Below are 13,759 nucleotides of genomic sequence, written 5' to 3' on the forward strand. Positions count from 1 at the left end.
AACTGAATCAAGCCGACAGAGACGCACAGCCGTTGTTTTTCTCCATGGGAAGTTTTTCGTTAAGGAAAAACACTGTTGTCATTTTCTTGCCAGCCGGCGGTATTTCTTGTGCAGCGATGAGCCAGATTTGTATTTCGTATTTCGCAAGTTGTGTGAATTTCTTGAAGTTGAAAGTGAATTCGCTCCAGAAAAGAAATGTCGCTTGAAAGCCGTGGCTGTTTGTTAAACCGCAGGACCTGAGCTTGCGTTCTGTTTCTCATGGCGTTCGCAAAGGCGATTCCTGCCTTTAAAACTGCTGTGTCTGCGACTGAAAGTGGCGTGTGGCGCAGCTTCTAAAGTCTTGTTGACGCTCCTCGATGTTGCTTTCTCTCTGCCTAAGGAAGTTCGATTGTCGCGTCGGAACGGGGAGACCTAATCCTTCCAGCTTTAAGCCACCCTTCAGTCTTCTGAAGGGTGTCCGAGTGCTAGCATGTCATTTGGCTTTTTTTGGGGGGAAGCGGAGAGCGACATTGAAAAAGGTTACCGCCGCCGCCTCGCCCTCCGTGTTAAATGATTGCAAGCCGGCAGCGGCGGCGTTCCCTGTAGTCGTGGCCGAGCGGTTAAGGCGATGGGCTAGAAAGCCATTGGGGTCTCTCCGCGTCGGCTCGAATCCTGCCCACTACGGCGCCCTTCTCCTGTCGCTTCGGCCTGCCCAGAAAAAGGCAGAGTGCCGTTTCTCTCTTCCTGCTTCTTGTACAAACGCTAAATCGCTTGGACCTGCTGCCTTGGAAGTAATGTCTTCAACATCCACCAGTGACATTTCACAGCTGGAAGCACACAGCCACGCTTTTGGCATTGGCATGTCTTGCGCCCTACTTCCAGCCTTTGAAGACCTAATTATTCAAACTGAAAGAACCGGCTGAATGAGTGTTTGCAGTGCACCAGGAGGAGCAGGGACCATAGCATTGGAGGGGTGAGGATGGCGCAGATGGAAACGTTTTCATGCGATCCTCTGGGAGGAATGAAAAGAAAAGACGAAACCGGAAACAGTAGTAGCCGCAAGAGGAAGTGTCTTCAAGCGCCAAGCAAGCGCTCCTCGTTAGTATAGTGGTGCGTATCCCCGCCTGTCACGTGGGAGACCAGGGATGGATTGCTTGACGGCGAGCCAGGTTGCTTTTCTCCCATCAGATTCCAACCGCTAATGCTAACGCAGTGTGTGGGAGCTTACATGCTTTTCCTTTCCCGTCTTTTTCGGACGACTATTCCAAAGGGGTAACCTGAAGGAATAGGGGCCTGAAGACACGAGGCATTCTTAAACCAGCACTGGGCTGCACGGCCTTCTGTTGTGATCAGGTTATATTCGAGTCAAAAAGCCAGAGCATCCGCGTCCATCCTATGGAGCACGAGCTAATTCGGAAGAGGCAGGGGATACACCTACGCCTATCGGAGCACGTTCCCTGCGTCAGGCTGCTTCACCCATTTGCACCCGACTGGAGACGGCACTGAGCAAGCTTTTTGTCAGGAGTGGGATTTGAACCCACGCCTCCAGGGGAGACTGCAACCTGAACGCAGCGCCTTAGACCGCTCGGCCATCCTGACGCGGACCCCCTGTCCCGGGGCGGTCTGATGAGCCACCGCGATCCCACTACGCTCCTCGAGTATCGCACTGTTATTAATACTACAGTGTGACTCCAGCATTAAAATGTTTGGAAAATGTGTCGGCTTTTATAATCCAGTGTAGAGCAGCATGTGATGATTTGTGCTACAACACTAAGCGCTCAAAGTGACGTCTGCGTTTGTCGTTGAAACTTTCAACTCTTTCATCACTTATGTAGGAAATAAAAAGAGCAGTTGTGCGCCACACGCAGAGAGGCCGTCAGCAGAGTGGCGCAGCGGTAGCGTGCTGGGCCCATAACCCAGAGGTCGATGGATCGACACCATCCTTTGCTACATGTGTCCTATGCACGATTCATAAGCATGCCATTGGGTTAGCAAAGTGCCTTCAAATAGTCTGCATCTCCCTTTCTTTAAATTCTGTCCTGAGTTTCTCTCTCGTGTGTGTTTGTGCAAGCTTGACACTTGCGGGACTCTTTAATCTTCACCAATACGGAGATGACCAAATGTGTCTTTGGTTGTTCTGAGGTCTTTGATAGTTTCTTTGAAAGCTTCAACTGAACCTGGAAATCGAAGCAGTTATGTCTATATTGATTTCTCGCGTTAATCATTACGAACCAGGAACAGCCAGCACACTCGGTCGCATTAGTAATTATGTCATGTCTCTACTTAGCAGAGCATTCAAAGGCCCACTGGAAGTAGTAAAGCACTAAAACACTGCAAAACTGAACTCGGGAAAATCATACTGGGAGCTCTGAGCGATGTCTGCATCCAAGCCATCCAATACGGACTCTGAAACCTTGGAATATCAACACTATGATGCGCTACCTTTTACCTGGAGCAAAACGATGGAATTAGAAGAATGCTTACCGCAGGATACAACTGTGCCGCTGTTATTTGGAGCACGGTTTTCACTTGCATGAAAACTACAGCAGAACGTAGAAGGATGATCACTGAGGAGTCCACGCGGGCATGCTGAGGAGATTGTAGGTCGTACATTTCAATGATTACTGACATTTGCGCTGCTGGAGGTACAGTAATCAACAAAGAACAGGGTGTGCTACTCTCGAATCCGGTCAGCACATGATGAAAAGCCAGGAAGTATACCTTGTCAAATTGCCGTCAACAGGGACAAGTTAACCACCAGCTCCACCGGCGCCCGGCTAGCTCAGTCGGTAGAGCATGAGACTCTTAATCTCAGGGTCGTGGGTTCGAGCCCCACGTTGGGTGGTGCCCGTCTCCTTATTAACAAAGTTTCCCGCTCATCCTTGAACCTCTTACACCTCGATGGTACCGAGCACTGCGTTTTAATGCACAGGTGTGATCAAACCGAGATGAAAAGGGCGTATCTAGCTCCTTGCCCGAGAGATAAATCAAAGGTTCCGCAGATAATCCCTTGGCTCCGGTCACCCGGACGCAGATAGGAGCTGCAGCCATCATAACTTGTATGAAAACTAAGAAGAGCTCCTGTCTATTTACAGTTTCATTTACTCTAGCGTTTCCTTAAACATTGCGTGTACGAAGGCTAAGAAATTGGAGAGCTATTCTAATACAATAACTATTAGGAATCTTTTCGGCATAACAGTTTCACTGTGATTTTGCAGGTAACACGTACATTGGGAAAACATTTTGAACGCGATCAATAACCGCACTGGAAAAATGTGGGAAAGAAAGGGCGAAAAGCGACTCTTCAACATGTGGAAATATCTTCCTGAGCGGAGCCCTCTTCTCGAAGCTCAACACTCTGCAAGAGTCACTTCTCCCAACTTGCGCCCGCAGGTTTCCGTAGTGTGCCTGCAAAGAGCCATCCGCTTGAGACAGGTGCACCTCCCGATTTCATTGAACTAAGCTAGATGCACAATTTCTAATGCAGCCTTCATCACAATAGACAGTTCATTTCTCGAAAGCTTGTCATAAAAAAAGGAAACAAAGAACGAAAACGTATAGCTGACAATCTTCTGAAGATGCAGATTCATCTTTGGGGAAATGGACATTTTATGTATGCAGATGCTTTTCAAGCGCTGGTTTTAGAACGTCGCTGTGCTTCCAGCATCCTTTTCAGCCTTCTAAACTGGCTACCGAGGTGCCGATCACATTGTAAAGCGGTTGAGAGGCCGGAGCTGCTCAAACCGCTCTTGCCGTTTCCCATCAATTAAAAGCACTATGTTGTTTCTTTGTATGGAAAGCTTTTCAAGTCTGGCATCGACACGCACCTTTCCTGAAACGTCCAAATGGTGAATGCTTCGCAAAGAAATCCAGTCTACCTTCAGGGGGCATGATGTTGAAATCGGAATGAGCCCTGGGTGGGCTTGAAGCAGCAGCTGTTCAGTTAACAGCTGCACAGAAACGCACCCCGCTTGCTTTGTATCATTCGCAAGTTTCTGGTTAAAGAGTAAAAAAGGCTGGAATTCTTCTGCCAGCCGGCAGGATTTCTTCTGCACTCACCCAGAAAAGCCAAGAATTGTATTTCATCTTTCGCAAGCTGTATTTTCCAGGAGGAGAATGAATACTTGCATTAAACTGAATCAAGCCGACAGAGACGCACAGCCGTTGTTTTTCTCCATGGGAAGTTTTTCGTTAAGGAAAAACACTGTTGTCATTTTCTTGCCAGCCGGCGGTATTTCTTGTGCAGCGATGAGCCAGATTTGTATTTCGTATTTCGCAAGTTGTGTGAATTTCTTGAAGTTGAAAGTGAATTCGCTCCAGAAAAGAAATGTCGCTTGAAAGCCGTGGCTGTTTGTTAAACCGCAGGACCTGAGCTTGCGTTCTGTTTCTCATGGCGTTCGCAAAGGCGATTCCTGCCTTTAAAACTGCTGTGTCTGCGACTGAAAGTGGCGTGTGGCGCAGCTTCTAAAGTCTTGTTGACGCTCCTCGATGTTGCTTTCTCTCTGCCTAAGGAAGTTCGATTGTCGCGTCGGAACGGGGAGACCTAATCCTTCCAGCTTTAAGCCACCCTTCAGTCTTCTGAAGGGTGTCCGAGTGCTAGCATGTCATTTGGCTTTTTTTGGGGGGAAGCGGAGAGCGACATTGAAAAAGGTTACCGCCGCCGCCTCGCCCTCCGTGTTAAATGATTGCAAGCCGGCGGCGGCGGCGTTCCCTGTAGTCGTGGCCGAGCGGTTAAGGCGATGGGCTAGAAAGCCATTGGGGTGTCCCCGCGTCGGCTCGAATCCTGCCCACTACGGCGCCCTTCTCCTGTCGCTTCGGCCTGCCCAGAAAAAGGCAGAGTGCCGTTTCTCTCTTCCTGCTTCTTGTACAAACGCTAAATCGCTTGGACCTGCTGCCTTGGAAGTAATGTCTTCAACATCCACCAGTGACATTTCACAGCTGGAAGCACACAGCCACGCTTTTGGCATTGGCATGTCTTGCGCCCTACTTCCAGCCTTTGAAGACCTAATTATTCAAACTGAAAGAACCGGCTGAATGAGTGTTTGCAGTGCACCAGGAGGAGCAGGGACCATAGCATTGGAGGGGTGAGGATGGCGCAGATGGAAACGTTTTCATGCGCTCCTCTGGGAGGAATGAAAAGAAAAGACGAAACCGGAAACAGTAGTAGCCGCAAGAGGAAGTGTCTTCAAGCGCCAAGCAAGCGCTCCTCGTTAGTATAGTGGTGCGTATCCCCGCCTGTCACGTGGGAGACCAGGGATGGATTGCTTGACGGCGAGCCAGGTTGCTTTTCTCCCATCAGATTCCAACCGCTAATGCTAACGCAGTGTGTGGGAGCTTACATGCTTTTCCTTTCCCGTCTTTTTCGGACGACTATTCCAAAGGGGTAACCTGAAGGAATAGGGGCCTGAAGACACGAGGCATTCTTAAACCAGCACTGGGCTGCACGGCCATCTGTTGTGATCAGGTTATATTCGAGTCAAAAAGCCAGAGCATCCGCTTCCATCCTATGGAGCACGAGCTAAATCGGAAGAGGCAGGGGATACACCTACGCCTATCGGCGCACGTTCCCTGCGTCAGGCTGCTTCACCCATTTGCACCCGACTGGAGACGGCACTGAGCAAGCTTTTTGTCAGGAGTGGGATTCGAACCCACGCCTCCAGAGGAGACTGCGACCTGAACGCAGCGCCTTAGACCGCTCGGCCATCCTGACGCGGGCCCCCTGTCCCGGGGCGGTCTGATGAGCCACCGCGATCCCACTACGCTCCTTGAGTATCGCACTGTTATTAATACTACAGTGTGACTCCAGCATTAAAATGTTTGGAAAATGTGTCGGCTTTTATAATCCAGTGTAGAGCAGCATGTGATGATTTGTGCTACAACACTAAGCGCTCAAACTGACGTCTGCGTTTGTCGTTGAAACTTTCAACTCTTTCATCACTTATGTAGGAAATAAAAAGAGCAGTTGTGCGCCACACGCAGAGAGGCCGTCAGCAGAGTGGCGCAGCGGTAGCGTGCTGGGCCCATAACCCAGAGGTCGATGGATCGACATCATCCTTTGCTACATGTGTCCTATGCACGATTCATAAGCATGCCATTGGGTTAGCAAAGTGCCTTCAAATAGTCTGCATCTCCCTTTCTTTAAATTCTGTCCTGAGTTTCTCTCTCGTGTGTGTTTGTGCAAGCTTGACACTTGCGGGACTCTTTAATCTTCACCAATACGGAGATGACCAAATGTGTCTTTGGTTGTTCTGAGGTCTTTGATAGTTTCTTTGAAAGCTTCAACTGAACCTCGAAATCGAAGCAGTTATGTCTATATTGATTTCTCGCGTTAATCATTACGAACCAGGAACAGCCAGCACACTCGGTCGCATTAGTAATTATGTCACGTCTCTACTTAGCAGAGCATTCAAAGGCCCACTGGAAGTAGTAAAGCACTAAAACACTGCAAAACTGAACTCGGGAAAATCATACTGGGAGCTCTGAGCGATGTCTGCATCCAAGCCATCCAATACGGACTCTGAAACCTTGGAATATCAACACTATGATGCGCTACCTTTTACCTGGAGCAAAACGATGGAATTAGAAGAATGCTTACCGCAGGATACAACTGTGCCGCTGTTATTTGGAGCCCGGTTTTCACTTGCATGAAAACTACAGCAGAACGTAGAAGGATGATCACTGAGGAGTCCACGCGGGCATGCTGAGGAGATTGTAGGTCGTACATTTCAATGATTACTGACATTTGCGCTGCTGGAGGTACAGTAATCAACAAAGAACAGGGTGTGCTACTCTCGAATCCGGTCAGCACATGATGAAAAGCCAGGAAGTATACCTTGTCAAATTGCCGTCAACAGGGACAAGTTAACCACCAGCTCCACCGGCGCCCGGCTAGCTCAGTCGGTAGAGCATGAGACTCTTAATCTCAGGGTCGTGGGTTCGAGCCCCACGTTGGGTGGTGCCCGTCTCCTTATTAACAAAGTTTCCCGCTCATCCTTGAACCTCTTACACCTCGATGGTACCGAGCACTGCGTTTTAATGCACAGGTGTGATCAAACCGAGATGAAAAGGGCGTATCTAGCTCCTTGCCCGAGAGATAAATCAAAGGTTCCGCAGATAATCCCTTGGCTCCGGTCACCCGGACGCAGATAGGAGCTGCAGCCATCATAACTTGTATGAAAACTAAGAAGAGCTCCTGTCTATTTACAGTTTCATTTACTCTAGCGTTTCCTTAAACATTGCGTGTACGAAGGCTAAGAAATTGGAGAGCTATTCTAATACAATAACTATTAGGAATCTTTTCGGCATAACAGTTTCACTGTGATTTTGCAGGTAACACGTACATTGGGAAAACATTTTGAACGCGATCAATAACCGCACTGGAAAAATGTGGGAAAGAAAGGGCGAAAAGCGACTCTTCAACATGTGGAAATATCTTCCTGAGCGGAGCCCTCTTCTCGAAGCTCAACACTCTGCAAGAGTCACTTCTCCCAACTTGCGCCCGCAGGTTTCCGTAGTGTGCCTGCAAAGAGCCATCCGCTTGAGACAGGTGCACCTCCCGATTTCATTGAACTAAGCTAGATGCACAATTTCTAATGCAGCCTTCATCACAATAGACAGTTCATTTCTCGAAAGCTTGTCATAAAAAAAGGAAACAAAGAACGAAAACGTATAGCTGACAATCTTCTGAAGATGCAGATTCATCTTTGGGGAAATGGACATTTTATGTATGCAGATGCTTTTCAAGCGCTGGTTTTAGAACGTCGCTGTGCTTCCAGCATCCTTTTCAGCCTTCTAAACTGGCTACCGAGGTGCCGATCACATTGTAAAGCGGTTGAGAGGCCGGAGCTGCTCAAACCGCTCTTGCCGTTTCCCATCAATCAAAAGCACTATGTTGTTTCTTTGTATGGAAAGCTTTTCAAGTCTGGCATCGACACGCACCTTTCCTGAAACGTCCAAAAGGTGAATGCTTCGCAAAGAAATCCAGTCTACCTTCAGGGGGCATGATGTTGAAATCGGAATGAGCCCTGGGTGGGCTTGAAGCAGCAGCTGTTCAGTTAACAGCTGCACAGAAACGCACCCCGCTTGCTTTGTATCATTCGCAAGTTTCTGGTTAAAGAGTAAAAAAGGCTGGAATTCTTCTGCCAGCCGGCAGGATTTCTTCTGCACTCACCCAGAAAAGCCAAGAATTGTATTTCATCTTTCGCAAGCTGTATTTTCCAGGAGGAGAATGAATACTTGCATTAAACTGAATCAAGCCGACAGAGACGCACAGCCGTTGTTTTTCTCCATGGGAAGTTTTTCGTTAAGGAAAAACACTGTTGTCATTTTCTTGCCAGCCGGCGGTATTTCTTGTGCAGCGATGAGCCAGATTTGTATTTCGTATTTCGCAAGTTGTGTGAATTTCTTGAAGTTGAAAGTGAATTCGCTCCAGAAAAGAAATGTCGCTTGAAAGCCGTGGCTGTTTGTTAAACCGCAGGACCTGAGCTTGCGTTCTGTTTCTCATGGCGTTCGCAAAGGCGATTCCTGCCTTTAAAACTGCTGTGTCTGCGACTGAAAGTGGCGTGTGGCGCAGCTTCTAAAGTCTTGTTGACGCTCCTCGATGTTGCTTTCTCTCTGCCTAAGGAAGTTCGATTGTCGCGTCGGAACGGGGAGACCTAATCCTTCCAGCTTTAAGCCACCCTTCAGTCTTCTGAAGGGTGTCCGAGTGCTAGCATGTCATTTGGCTTTTTTTGGGGGGAAGCGGAGAGCGACATTGAAAAAGGTTACCGCCGCCGCCTCGCCCTCCGTGTTAAATGATTGCAAGCCGGCGGCGGCGGCGTTCCCTGTAGTCGTGGCCGAGCGGTTAAGGCGATGGGCTAGAAAGCCATTGGGGTCTCTCCGCGTCGGCTCGAATCCTGCCCACTACGGCGCCCTTCTCCTGTCGCTTCGGCCTGCCCAGAAAAAGGCAGAGTGCCGTTTCTCTCTTCCTGCTTCTTGTACAAACGCTAAATCGCTTGGACCTGCTGCGTTGGAAGTAATGTCTTCAACATCCACCAGTGACATTTCACAGCTGGAAGCACACAGCCACGCTTTTGGCATTGGCATGTCTTGCGCCCTACTTCCAGCCTTTGAAGACCTAATTATTCAAACTGAAAGAACCGGCTGAATGAGTGTTTGCAGTGCACCAGGAGGAGCAGGGACCATAGCATTGGAGGGGTGAGGATGGCGCAGATGGAAACGTTTTCATGCGATCCTCTGGGAGGAATGAAAAGAAAAGACGAAACCGGAAACAGTAGTAGCCGCAAGAGGAAGTGTCTTCAAGCGCCAAGCAAGCGCTCCTCGTTAGTATAGTGGTGCGTATCCCCGCCTGTCACGTGGGAGACCAGGGATGGATTGCTTGACGGCGAGCCAGGTTGCTTTTCTCCCATCAGATTCCAACCGCTAATGCTAACGCAGTGTGTGGGAGCTTACATGCTTTTCCTTTCCCGTCTTTTTCGGACGACTATTCCAAAGGGGTAACCTGAAGGAATAGGGGCCTGAAGACACGAGGCATTCTTAAACCAGCACTGGGCTGCACGGCCATCTGTTGTGATCAGGTTATATTCGAGTCAAAAAGCCAGAGCATCCGCTTCCATCCTATGGAGCACGAGCTAAATCGGAAGAGGCAGGGGATACACCTACGCCTATCGGCGCACGTTCCCTGCGTCAGGCTGCTTCACCCATTTGCACCCGACTGGAGACGGCACTAAGCAAGCTTTTTGTCAGGAGTGGGATTCGAACCCACGCCTCCAGGGGAGACTGCGACCTGAACGCAGCGCCTTAGACCGCTCGGCCATCCTGACGCGGGCCCCCTGTCCCGGGGCGGTCTGATGAGCCACCGTGATCCCACTACGCTCCTCGAGTATCGCACTGTTATTAATACTACAGTGTGACTCCAGCATTAAAATGTTTGGAAAATGTGTCGGCTTTTATAATCCAGTGTAGAGCAGCATGTGATGATTTGTGCTACAACACCAAGCGCTCAAAGTGACGTCTGCGTTTGTCGTTGAAACTTTCAACTCTTTCATCACTTATGTAGGAAATAAAAAGAGCAGTTGTGCGCCACACGCAGAGAGGCCGTCAGCAGAGTGGCGCAGCGGAAGCGTGCTGGGCCCATAACCCAGAGGTCGATGGATCGAAACCATCCTCTGCTACATGTGTCCTATGCACGATTCCTAAGCATGCCATTGGGTAAGCAAAGTGCCTTCAAATAGTCTGCATCTCCCTTTCTTTAAATTCTGTCCTGAGTTTCTCTCTCGTGTGTGTTTGTGCAAGGTTGACACTTGCGGGACTCTTTAATCTTCACCAATACGGAGATGACCAAATGTGTCATCGGTTGTTCTGAGGTCGTTGATAGTTTCTTTGAAAGCTTCAACTGAACCTGGAAATCGAAGCAGTTATGTCTATATTGATTTCTCGCGTTAATCATTACTAACCAGGAACAGCCAGCACACTCGGTCGCATTAGTAATTATGTCACGTCTCTACTTAGCAGAGCATTCAAAGGCCCACTGGAAGTAGTAAAGCACTAAAACACTGCAAAACTGAACTCGGGAAAATCATACTGGGAGCTCTGAGCGATGTCTGCATCCAAGCCATCCAATACGGACTCTGAAACCTTGGAATATCAACACTATGATGCGCTACCTTTTACCTGGAGCAAAACGATGGAATTAGAAGAATGCTTACCGCAGGATACAACTGTGCCGCTGTTATTTGGAGCACGGTTTTCACTTGCATGAAAACTACAGCAGAACGTAGAAGGATGATCACTGAGGAGTCCACGCGGGCATGCTGAGGAGATTGTAGGTCGTACATTTCAATGATTACTGACATTTGCGCTGCTGGAGGTACAGTAATCAACAAAGAACAGGGTGTGCTACTCTCGAATCCGGTCAGCACATGATGAAAAGCCAGGAAGTATACCTTGTCAAATTGCCGTCAACAAGGACAAGTTAACCACCAGCTCCACCGGCGCCCGCCTAGCTCAGTCGGTAGAGCATGAGACTCTTAATCTCAGGGTCGTGGGTTCGAGCCCCACGTTGGGCGGTGCCCGTCTCTTTATTAACAAAGTTTCCCGCTCATCCATGAACCTCTTACACCTCGATGGTACCGAGCACTGCGTTTTAATGCACAGGTGTGATCAAACCGAGATGAAAAGGGCGTATCTAGCTCCTTGCCCGAGAGATAAATCAAAGGTTCCGCAGATAATCCCTTGGCTCCGGTCACCCGGACGCAGATAGGAGCTGCAGCCATCATAACTTGTATGAAAACTAAGAAGAGCTCCTGTCTATTTACAGTTTCATTTACTCTAGCGTTTCCTTAAACATTGCGTGTACGAAGGCTAAGAAATTGGAGAGCTATTCTAATACAATAACTATTAGGAATCTTTTCGGCATAACAGTTTCACTGTGATTTTGCAGGTAACACGTACGTTGGGAAAACATTTTGAACGCGATCAATAACCGCACTGGAAAAATGTGGGAAAGAAAGGGCGAAAAGCGACTCTTCAACATGTGGAAATATCTTCCTGAGCGGAGCCCTCTTCTCGAAGCTCAACACTCTGCAAGAGTCACTTCTCCCAACTTGCGCCCGCAGGTTTCCGTAGTGTGCCTGCAAAGAGCCATCCGCTTGAGACAGGTGCACCTCCCGATTTCATTGAACTAAGCTAGATGCACAATTTCTAATGCAGCCTTCATCACAATAGACAGTTCATTTCTCGAAAGCTTGTCGTAAAAAAAGGAAACAAAGAACGAAAACGTATAGCTGACAATCTTCTGAAGATGCAGATTCATCTTTGGGGAAATGGACATTTTATGTATGCAGATGCTTTTCAAGCGCTGGTTTTAGAACGTCGCTGTGCTTCCAGCATCCTTTTCAGCCTTCTAAACTGGCTACCGAGGTGCCGATCACATTGTAAAGCGGTTGAGAGGCCGGAGCTGCTCAAACCGCTCTTGCCGTTTCCCATCAATCAAAAGCACTATGTTGTTTCTTTGTATGGAAAGCTTTTCAAGTCTGGCATCGACACGCACCTTTCCTGAAACGTCCAAAAGGTGAATGCTTCGCAAAGAAATCCAGTCTACCTTCAGGGGGCATGATGTTGAAATCGGAATGAGCCCTGGGTGGGCTTGAAGCAGCAGCTGTTCAGTTAACAGCTGCACAGAAACGCACCCCGCTTGCTTTGTATCATTCGCAAGTTTCTGGTTAAAGAGTAAAAAAGGCTGGAATTCTTCTGCCAGCCGGCAGGATTTCTTCTGCACTCACCCAGAAAAGCCAAGAATTGTATTTCATCTTTCGCAAGCTGTATTTTCCAGGAGGAGAATGAATACTTGCATTAAACTGAATCAAGCCGACAGAGACGCACAGCCGTTGTTTTTCTCCATGGGAAGTTTTTCGTTAAGGAAAAACACCGTTGTCATTTTCTTGCCAGCCGGCGGTATTTCTTGTGCAGCGATGAGCCAGATTTGTATTTCGTATTTCGCAAGTTGTGTGAATTTCTTGAAGTTGAAAGTGAATTCGCTCCAGAAAAGAAATGTCGCTTGAAAGCCGTGGCTGTTTGTTAAACCGCAGGACCTGAGCTTGCGTTCTGTTTCTCATGGCGTTCGCAAAGGCGATTCCTGCCTTTAAAACTGCTGTGTCTGCGACTGAAAGTGGCGTGTGGCGCAGCTTCTAAAGTCTTGTTGACGCTCCTCGATGTTGCTTTCTCTCTGCCTAAGGAAGTTCGATTGTCGCGTCGGAACGGGGAGACCTAATCCTTCCAGCTTTAAGCCACCCTTCAGTCTTCTGAAGGGTGTCCGAGTGCTAGCATGTCATTTGGCTTTTTTTTGGGGGAAGCGGAGAGCGACATTGAAAAAGGTTACCGCCGCCGCCTCGCCCTCCGTGTTAAATGATTGCAAGCCGGCGGCGGCGGCGCTCCCTGTAGTCGTGTCCGAGCGGTTAAGGCGATGGGCTAGAAAGCCATTGGGGTCTCCCCGCGTCGGCTCGAATCCTGCCCACTACGGCGCCCTTCTCCTGTCGCTTCGGCCTGCCCAGAAAAAGGCAGAGTGCCGTTTCTCTCTTCCTGCTTCTTGTACAAACGCTAAATCGCTTGGACCTGCTGCCTTGGAAGTAATGTCTTCAACATCCACCAGTGACATTTCACAGCTGGAAGCACACAGCCACGCTTTTGGCATTGGCATGTCTTGCGCCCTACTTCCAGCCTTTGAAGACCTAATTATTCAAACTGAAAGAACCGGCTGAATGAGTGTTTGCAGTGCACCAGGAGGAGCAGGGACCATAGCATTGGAGGGGTGAGGATGGCGCAGATGGAAACGTTTTCATGCGCTCCTCTGGGAGGAATGAAAAGAAAAGACGAAACCGGAAACAGTAGTAGCCGCAAGAGGAAGTGTCTTCAAGCGCCAAGCAAGCGCTCCTCGTTAGTATAGTGGTGCGTATCCCCGCCTGTCACGTGGGAGACCAGGGATGGATTGCTTGACGGCGAGCCAGGTTGCTTTTCTCCCATCAGATTCCAACCGCTAATGCTAACGCAGTGTGTGGGAGCTTACATGCTTTTCCTTTCCCGTCTTTTTCGGACGACTATTCCAAAGGGGTAACCTGAAGGAATAGGGGCCTGAAGACACGAGGCATTCTTAAACCAGCACTGGGCTGCACGGCCATCTGTTGTGATCAGGTTATATTCGAGTCAAAAAGCCAGAGCATCCGCTTCCATCCTATGGAGCACGAGCTAAATCGGAAGAGGCAGGGGATACACCTACGCCTATCGG

At 48.9% G+C, this 13,759-nt stretch overlaps 6 non-coding genes across 6 annotated transcripts; 3 read left to right on the forward strand and 3 right to left on the reverse strand.

Moving 5' to 3' along the window:
* Window positions 1-1,495: 1,495 nt before the first annotated feature.
* On the reverse strand, window positions 1,496-1,578 carry trnal-cag (transfer RNA leucine (anticodon CAG)). The gene has a single exon. It is a non-coding gene; the product is annotated as a tRNA-Leu (tRNA).
* A 1,172-nt stretch (window positions 1,579-2,750) lies between these two features.
* Window positions 2,751-2,823, forward strand: trnak-cuu (transfer RNA lysine (anticodon CUU)). The gene has a single exon. It is a non-coding gene; the product is annotated as a tRNA-Lys (tRNA).
* Window positions 2,824-5,606: 2,783 nt separating this feature from the next.
* Window positions 5,607-5,689, reverse strand: trnal-cag (transfer RNA leucine (anticodon CAG)). The gene has a single exon. It is a non-coding gene; the product is annotated as a tRNA-Leu (tRNA).
* A 1,172-nt stretch (window positions 5,690-6,861) lies between these two features.
* trnak-cuu (transfer RNA lysine (anticodon CUU)) lies at window positions 6,862-6,934 on the forward strand. The gene has a single exon. It is a non-coding gene; the product is annotated as a tRNA-Lys (tRNA).
* A 2,783-nt stretch (window positions 6,935-9,717) lies between these two features.
* On the reverse strand, window positions 9,718-9,800 carry trnal-cag (transfer RNA leucine (anticodon CAG)). Its single transcript has one exon. It is a non-coding gene; the product is annotated as a tRNA-Leu (tRNA).
* Window positions 9,801-10,972: 1,172 nt separating this feature from the next.
* On the forward strand, window positions 10,973-11,045 carry trnak-cuu (transfer RNA lysine (anticodon CUU)). Its single transcript has one exon. It is a non-coding gene; the product is annotated as a tRNA-Lys (tRNA).
* The last annotated feature ends 2,714 nt before the right edge of the window (window positions 11,046-13,759 follow it).

This window comes from Lepisosteus platostomus, chromosome 26 (genome assembly GCF_059453375.1).
Source record: "Lepisosteus platostomus isolate fLepPlt1 chromosome 26, fLepPlt1.hap1, whole genome shotgun sequence".
Classification (NCBI taxonomy): domain Eukaryota; kingdom Metazoa; phylum Chordata; class Actinopteri; order Semionotiformes; family Lepisosteidae; genus Lepisosteus; species Lepisosteus platostomus.